The following is a 9444-nucleotide window of genomic DNA, read 5'->3' on the forward strand; positions in this document are numbered from 1 at the left end:
GCGGCGGCGAAGTGGGGCTAGCCCGCGGGACAGGTGGCAGCCGCTGATTCATCCGACGGAGCGGGCGGACGTGTCCGGCCGTCCGGATTTTTTCCGGCGGCGCGTGGAGAGGGAGGGGTCTAGGGTTTCGTCCGGATTTCGGGGAAGGGATCTATATATAGAGGTAGAGGGAGCTAGGAAGCTCAAAATGAGGTGCGGTTTTCGGCCACGCGATCGTGATCGAACGCTCTAGAAGATAGAAAGGGTTCTGGTGGGGTTTTGGCCAAATTGGAAGGGTGTTGGGATGCAACACACACGAGGCCTTCTCCGTCCCTCGGTTAACCGTCGGAATATGAAACGAAGTCCAAATGGTACGAAACTTGACAGGCGGTCTACCGGTAGTAAACCAAGGCCGCATGGAAAATCTCGGTCCAACCCGGAAATTTTTAACCCCCACACACGAAAAGAGGTAGAAAGGGGCACCGGAGGAGATAGGAGCACCGGAATGCAAAACGGACAACGGGGAAAATGCTCGGATGCATGAGACGAGCACGTATGCAAATGCAATGCACATGATGACATGATATGAGATGCATGACAAAGGCAACAACACACAGAGACAAAAGCCCGAACCCGAGGAAATAAAATAACTTAGTGCCGGAAACGGCAAGAGTTGGAGTACATATAAGGTAAATTACATCCGGGGTGTTAGAACACTCCACCACTACGAAAGGATCTCGTCCCGAAATCTAGGACTGGAAAAACGCCGGGTACTCAGAACGGAGGTGATCCTCGCGTTCCCAGGTGGCTTCACAGTCGGAATGGTGTGACCACTTGACTTTGAGGAATTTGATTGACTTATTGCGAGTCTTGCGTTCAGTCTCTTCAAGAATAGCAACTGGGTGCTCACGATAAGAGAGGTCTTCTTGGAGATCAATGTCTTCGAAGTTGATGGTGCGGTCAGGGGTCTTGAAGCACCTGCGGAGCTGAGTGACATGAAACACGTCGTGCACATTTGCAAAGTTTGAAGGAAGCTCAAGTTGATAGGCGAGATCGCCTCTCTTGCTGACGATCTTGAAAGGACCCACGTATCTAGGGGCAAGCTTCCTTTGATACCAAGCGACGAGTACCTTTCATTGGAGAGACGCGGAGGTAAACATGGTCTCCGATCTCGAAAGCCAAATCACGATGCTTACTATCATAGTAGCTCTTCCGGCGTGATTGCGCTTCTTTGAGGTTATCACGAATGCCTTTGCACATTTCCTCTGCCTCTGTGATCAAGTCATTTCCAAGAAGTTGACGTTCACCGGTCTCTGACCAGTTAAGAGGAGTACGACACTTTCTGCCATAGAGAATTTCAAATGGGGCCTTGCCCGAACTTGCTTGAAAACTGTTGTTGTAGGAGAATTCGGCATATGGAAGACAATCTTCCCAGTTCATACCGAAGGAGATAGCGCAAGCCCTGAGCATATCTTCAAGAATCTGATTGACACGCTCGACTTGACTGCTAGTTTGAGGATGAAAAGCTGTGCTGAAACGGATGTTGGTGCCCATGGCCTTCTGAAAAGAATCCCAAAACTTGGAGGTAAAGATGCTGCCATGGTCTAAAGAGATCAACTGTGGAATGTTGTGCAGAGAGACAATCCGAGAGGTATACAGCTCCGCCAATTGAGCTGCAGTGATAGACTCTTTGATAGGCAGAAAGTGAGCCACTTTAGTGAGTTTGTCGATGACAACGAATATAACATCATTGCCCCGCTTGGACTTTGGAAATCCCGTCACGAAGTCCATCTCAATGTGGTCAAACTTCCATTCTGGAATGGCAAGAGGTTGGAGGAGACCAGCTGGTCGTTGGTGTTCTGCCTTCACTCTTCTGCAGACATCGCATTCATTCACGAACTGAGCAATCTCTCGCTTCATTCGAGTCCACCAATAAGCCTGTTTGAGGTCCTGGTACATCTTCGTACTCCCAGGGTGGATGGAGAGGAGAGAATTGTGAGCCTCGTTCATAATGACTTTACGAAGGTCACCTTTAGGCATAACAATGCGATCCTCGAAGAAGAGGGTATCCTTGTCATCAAGGCGATAGCACTTGTACTTGGGTTGACTCTTGGCAATCCCAATCTTCACCTTCTTCACCATAGCATCAAGAAGTTGAGCCTCGCGAATTTGATCTTCCAAAGTAGGAGAAACTTGAAGGTTGGCGAGGAACCCTTGAGGAACAACTTGCAGATTGAGTTTGCGGAAAGCTTCACAAAGCTCGGGTTGATAAGGCTTGAGAATCAGACTGTTGTAGTAAGCCTTCCTGCTCAATGCGTCAGCAATCACATTGGCCTTGCCTGGAGTATATTCAATACTCAGATTATACTCTTGAATCATTTCGAACCAACGAGTCTGCCTGAGGTTGAGATTAGGCTGAGTGAAGATGTACTTGAGCCTCTTGTGGTCAGTGAAGATGTCCACTTTTCTTCCCAATAAGAGATGTCTCCAAGTCAAAAGGGCATGCACAACTGCCGCCAACTCGAGGTCATGAGTGGGGTAGTTCTTCTCGTTGGGCTTCAACTGGCGAGAGGTATAAGCCACAACTTTCTTCTCTTGCATCAACACTGCACCAAGACCTTGAAGGGAGGCATCGCAGAAGACCTCGAACGGTTTGGATTCATCAGGAGGATTAAGAACTGGAGCAGTGACCAATTTCTCTTTCAGGGTGTTGAAAGCGATGTCACACTCAGGAGACCAAACATACTTGTCGTGCTTCTGGAGAAGGTTTGAAAGAGGCTTCGCGATCTTTGAGAAGTTCTCAACGAACCTTTGACAATAGCTTGCGAGACCAAGGAAGCTGCAGAGTTGCTTCATGTTTTGAGGTGCTTCCCAATTCACAATTGCAGACACCTTCTCAGGATTCACGGCAATGCCCTTGGCAGAGATGATATGCCCAAGATAAAGAACCTCATCGACCCAAAACTCGCACTTTGAGAACTTGGTGTAGAACTGATGTTCTTTGAGCTTATCGAGTACCAAACGCAAGTGCTTGGCATGATCTTCCTTGTTCTTCGAGAAGACCAGAATGTCATCGAGGTAGACTAAGACGAAGTCATTTGTGTAGGCGTTGAAGATGAAGTTCATCATGCGAGAGAAAGTCGGCGGAGCGTTGACGAGGCCAAAAGACATGACAGTGTATTCATATGAACCATAGCTTGTTCTGAAAGCCGTCTTGCGGATATCTTGCTCACGGATTCGAATCTGGTGATAGCCCATACGGAGATCAAGCTTGGAGAATACTTGAGCACCTTTGAGTTGTTCAAACAACTCGTTGATGTTGGGAAGTGGGTACTTGTTCTTTATAGTCTTCTTGTTCAATGGACGGTAGTCAACACAAAGTCGGTCCGTTCCATCCTTCTTCTTCATGAAAAGAACTCCATGACCCCACTAAGAAGAACTAGGTCGGATGAGACCCATTCGCTCTTGAATATCGAGTTGCTTCTTCAACTCCTTCAACTCTTCAGGTCCAAGCTTGTAAGGACGTTTGCAAACAGGTTCCGTGCCAGGCCGGTGTAGAGGCATTCCTGGAAGCTCTTCTGGAAAGACGTCTTGATATTCGCAAACAACTGGAATTTGAGAGATGGCATCCAGTTCACCCTTCTCATTGAGAGAAAATAGACGGATGGTATCATCCTTTGCGGCAAAGACAATTACATCCTCAGAAGAATGAGTCAATTGAATCTGCCTGGGAGCACAATCAAGCTGAGCCTTGTGCTTAGAAAGCCAATCCATTCCAAGAATAAGATCAATATCCAAGTCACCAAGAACATTTGGAGAGGACAAGAAGTTATAGTCACCCAATGTGATTGAAACATCCAGAATGGATACTCAAGATGTCATTTGACGGGCCGGAGAGACAATAGCCAATGGTTTCGGCAACACTTGAGTAACAAAATCATGCTTAGATGCAAAAGGTCTCGAGATGAAACAATGCGATGCACCAGTGTCAAAAAGAACTCTTGCAGGAATATCGTTAACAGGAAGGTTACCCATGATGACATCTGACGAGTCCTCTGCCTGAGCTGCATTCACCATGTTGACCTTGGCGTACCTGGGGTTATGCTTGACCATAGCTGTACTTGCTGATCTCACAGGAGGAGGAGGAGGGGTACGCCTCTGATTGAAGCATTTGTTGGCATAGTGACCCTTCTGTTGGCACTTATTGCACATGACCTACGGAGCACTCGATCTTGGAGCTTGAGACGAAGTCTTGTTCTGAAAGCCAGAGTTGGGTGGGTGGGAAGATCCACTGCCACCTTTGCTCTTCTGCTGATAAGGCTGACGGAAAGGAGGAGGAAGCCAATACTTCTGCTGCTTAGCCACTTGAGTTGAGGAAGAAGGAGTAGCATCTCTAACTCGCTTCTTGGAAGCATCGCACTTCAGTTGAGCAGTCTCTTGCTTCATTGCCATGTTGTAAAACTCATTGTACCTCTTGGGCTCAAAGAGGACAAGAGCTAGCTGGATTTCTTCTCTGAGACCACGTCTGAACTGGTATGTCATGCTCTTCTCGTCAGGGACATCCTGCTTAGCAAAACGGGTGAGCTTCTGAAACATCTTGTTGTACTCGTAGAGAGACATAGAGCCTTGCTTCAGGTTGCGGAATTCCTCACGCTTGCTTTCAACCATGCTCTGAGGAACATGATGAGCTTTGAAGTCTTGACGGAATTCATCCCAGGTAATCACACGGCCTCCTCTGGAATCTTTGTACTGCTGAAACCATTCTGCAGCTTGGTCTTTGAGTTGGAAGGAAGCGAACTTGACAAAGTCCTCAGGCCTGATGTTACTGCACTCGAAATGCTTGCATAAGTCCACGAGCCAATCATCAGTGTATGTTGCCTCAACACAATTGCTGAAGGTCTTTGGCTGGTTAGCAAGGAACTGGTCGAGTGTAGCAAAGTGATTCTGATTGTTGCCTTGGCCCTGGTTCCCTTGGTTGCGCTCTTGAAGAAGTTGCATGATCAGCCGCGTGTTTGCATTAGTAGCGGCCATCACAGCTTGCCATGCCTCCGGAGGTGGAGGTGGTGGTGGCGGATCAGGATTCGGAGTCGTGCGCATTGGAGGAGCCATCCTGAAGAGGTTGACATCCATTAGCACATTGATAGACAAATATTGAAGCTGAATCAAATGGGTTGAAATTGCAACATATAGTCTTCACATCTGAACAAAATGAACAAATGCATTCCAATTGAAATGGTCACATATCCATAAATTGAGAAGCCAATTAGAATTTAGGTAGAGAAAAAACAACAAGGTACGGAACCAGAACGAATACTCGGTAAGGATCACCCAATCTCAAACCAAATATCCGTGGAAGAAGAACTAGAGCTACAAGAATCCCCACCTATGAAACTCCCGAACCTTTCCGGTCATGCAATCAGGTGTTGGGGATATAGGGGAAGCATAATATCTCACCCAAATCTAGCAAATCCTACATCCAGCTGTATCCATCCTTCAACACATAACCGAGAAAAACTTCGGAAAATCGTCTACCTCAACCTTCGAAAAGCATACGTTATACAAGTTATGGCAATACTCCCGAACTCCCGCCCCAGTACTGGGTGGCGTCGAGGTTATCTCACCAACAACTGCATAAAAGAGATTTTCGATGTCGGGGAAACTAAACTCAGGTATTCCAGAACTGCAATGATAAAATTGTGACGACAACACCTCGGAGCTCAACTCCCCGGGACACTGCCACAACCCCTAAATGACAGGAGGCACCAAGAACAATGTTCTCGTCACAAATCGATCGGAATGATTCCAAGATACCCACGTGATCCTAAATTTTTTTTAGTGAAATTTGAGAAGAGAAGAGTCAAAACTCTACGTCAGGATGCCTTACCAGAGCGATGAAGGGACTGGGGAGTAAAAAGAATTCCTAACTCTCCAATATATATAATCCTAAATGACCCAAAACATTTTTCTAGACTCAACAACGCCAGCTATTCGATCAAGCAGGGGGGCTCCTAAGGTCGGGGAAGGCTCTGATACCAACTTGTAACGTCCTCGATGCGGCTATATCTCCTACGTGTCGAAGCACGACTTAGAGGCATAACCGCATTGAAAGCAATGTCGCAAGTAAGGTAATCTTCACAACAACCCATGTAATATAGATAAAAGGAGTAAAGGGATACATAGTTGGCTTACACTCGCCACGTCACACAAATACATGAATAACATTACAATCATCCAATACACTCATGGTCCGACTACGGTACCAAAATAAAAGATCAACCCCAACATGCGACACGGTCCCCGATCGCCCCAACTGGGCACCACTACTGATCATCAGGGAAAGACACATAGTAACGGCGAGAGTCTTCGTCGAACTCCCACTTGAGCTCAAACGCATCATCTAGAACGGTATCCTCGGTCCCTGCATTTGGTTTTGGAAGTAAACTGTGAGTCACGGGAACTCAGCAATCTCGCATCCTCGCGATCAAGACTATTTAAGCTTATAGGTAAAGGCAAGGTAATATGTGGAGCTGCAGCAAGCGACTAGCTTATATGGTGGCTAACCTGCTCGCAAAAGTGAGCGAGAAGATAAGGCAAAGCACGAACGAAGCACTATGATCAACAAGTGATCCTAGAACAACCTACGTCAAACATTACTCCCACGCCGTGTTCACTTCCTGGACTCCGCCGAGAAGAGACCATCACGGTTACACAAGCGGTTGATTCAGTTTAATTAAGTTAAGTTTCAAGTTATCTACAACCGGACATTAACAAATTCCCATCTGCCCATAACCGCGGGCACGGCATTCGAAAGTTCAAATCCTTGTAGGGGAGTCCCAACTTAGCCCATCACAAGCTCTCACGGTCAACGAAGGATATTCCTTCTCCCGAGACATGCCGATCAGACTCGGCATCCCGGTTCTACAAGACATCCTCGACAATGGTAAAACAAGTCCAGCAACACCGCCCGAATGTGCCGACAAATCCTGATAGGAGCTGCACACATCTCGTTCTCAGGGCACACTCGGATAAGCAATCCGTACAACTAAAACCAACCCTCGAGTTTCCCCGAGGTGGCGCTGCAAGGGGCTCTAGTTTGGACCAACACTCAGAGGAGCACTGGCCCAGGGGGGGTTTAAATAAGATGACCCTTGGGCTCCGGAAACCCAAGGGAAAAAGAGGCTAGGTAGCAAATGGTAAAACCAAGGTTGGGCATTGCTGGAGGAGTTTTATTCAAGGCGAACTGTCAAGGGGTTCCCATTATCACCCAACCGCGTAAGGAACGCAAAATCCAGGAACATAACACCGATATGACGGAAACTAGAGCGTCAAGAGTGGAACAAAACACTATTCAAAAGGCCGAGCCTTCCACCCTTTACCAAGTATATAGATGCATTAATATAACAAGATAATAAGGTGATATCCCAACAATAAACAATGTTCCAACAAGGAATGATCTCCAATCTTCACCTGCAACTAGCAACGCTATAAGAAGGGCTGAGCAAAGCGGTAACATAGCCAAACAATGGTTTGCTAGGACATGGTGGGTTAGAGGTTGACATGGAAATTTGGGAGGCATGATAAGCAAGTGGTAGGTATCGTAGCATAGGCATAGCAAAAGAGCGAGCATCTAGCAAGCAAAGATAGAAGTGATTTCGAGGGTATGATCATCTTGCCTGTAAAGTTGTCAGAGTTGACTTGATCCTCGTAAGCAAACTCAACGGGCTCCTCGTTAGCGAACTCGTCTCTCGGATCTACCCAAACAAGACAAACAAGCAAAAGGAACACAATCAACCATGTGCAAAGCTCGAACAACATGATGCAAACATGGTATGCTATGCGGGATGCGGTATGTGATGCATATGCAAGATTTGACAAGGAATGATTGAACCTGGAATCAACTTGGAAATCCAAGAGTACCACTTGAAAGGTGAGGTGATTTCGGATGAAATCGATATAAAGATCACTGGAATCAGATGCACGGTTTAGAAATGGCAAGCGAAACAAATATGGCACCGGTCTGCGATAAACAGCAAGTAGCCATCTAAAAGCATCAAGATAAATATGCTACAACACTCAAACATGACAACAAAATACATGGAAGGGAACCACTCATGATGCTTGACAAAAGATGAACACTGAGCTACAGCCAATTCATCCATTAACAGGATCAAACAAGAATGGCAAAAGTGCAAATGATAACAGGTTTCAGACAAAGTGAAATTAACACAAGTCTGGAATTTAACATCAGGTAGCACACTTTAGAGCATCAAAAATATATGCTACAAGAACTTAACATGGCAAAGCAAGGCATGGCAGGAAGCTACTCAAAGCACTTAACAAAATTCCCTTAGTGACCTTGAGCCAAAAGGGATCAGAAAATACAATTGCAAGCATGTGAACATGGCAAAAACATAATCAGATTACAGACTTAGTGAAAAACTGGAGCATGCAAATCAGTTAGAGAGTAGGCATGTTTACGAGCTCGATGCACTCACTACAGAGCATGGCATGACCAACTAAGCATACACCCATCAATAATACATATCATAGAAACTAGACATGACAAGAACAACAACATAGCATGCACAGATTAATATCAATATCCTCGGCAATATCGCTAACAAGTCAACAATCTGCCAGGATTCACAAAATGGCAAAAGTAGATCTCGATTGAATCAATCTAGGGTCCTCCATAATTGCAAACAAAGACATGGATGGATAGAGCACCACAATGTTAACAAATCATCCTCACTGATCATCCTCAAAAGAAGCACGGATCACTAGGAAACAACATGAACATATGGCATACCGACAAAAGCAGATCAACAACTTAGAGAAATTCTAAGTCCCTGAAATCAGCATTAACGAATGCACTACTTTGCAAGCTTGTGCTAGTCACCACACATATCACAAAAATACATGGTAAGCACCTCTATAAAGATGGCATGGCATATAACAAAACTCATGTAGAGCTCAGGAGGATATCATGCACACATTAATCATGGAAAAAAGACAAATAGCTATTTGATGAAACAGATCTGACAATTATATCATATGTCCCTCTTCCAACAGCATTTCGGGCCTCAATATGAGCTCAAATGAAAATGATGTAATGAGATGAAATGATGTACTCTCTGAGGCGAACATTTTGATATGCTACACGCGCAAATCGGAGCTACGGATGAGGAGTTACGACATGTGCAAGAATGCAAAAAAATACTGAGAGGGGGAGAAGTCAACCCAAAAGTTAGGTTTCGTCCGGATCTAGATCGGATCCGACACTGTAGCGGCGCGGAAGCCGATGATCACCGACCGGAGTTGGAGCTCGAGTCGCCAGAGCTTGGGCCGGCCGGGGCTGCGCGGAAGAGGACGGAGGGGCCGAGGACGTCGGCCGGAGTTGCGGGGTCGCCGGGGCGGCGAGCGGCGGCGCGACGCTGGGCAGAGATGCGGCGGGCTCCGGGCGGT

This window comes from Triticum aestivum, chromosome 6A, assembly GCF_018294505.1.
Source record: "Triticum aestivum cultivar Chinese Spring chromosome 6A, IWGSC CS RefSeq v2.1, whole genome shotgun sequence".
Lineage (NCBI taxonomy): Eukaryota > Viridiplantae > Streptophyta > Magnoliopsida > Poales > Poaceae > Triticum > Triticum aestivum.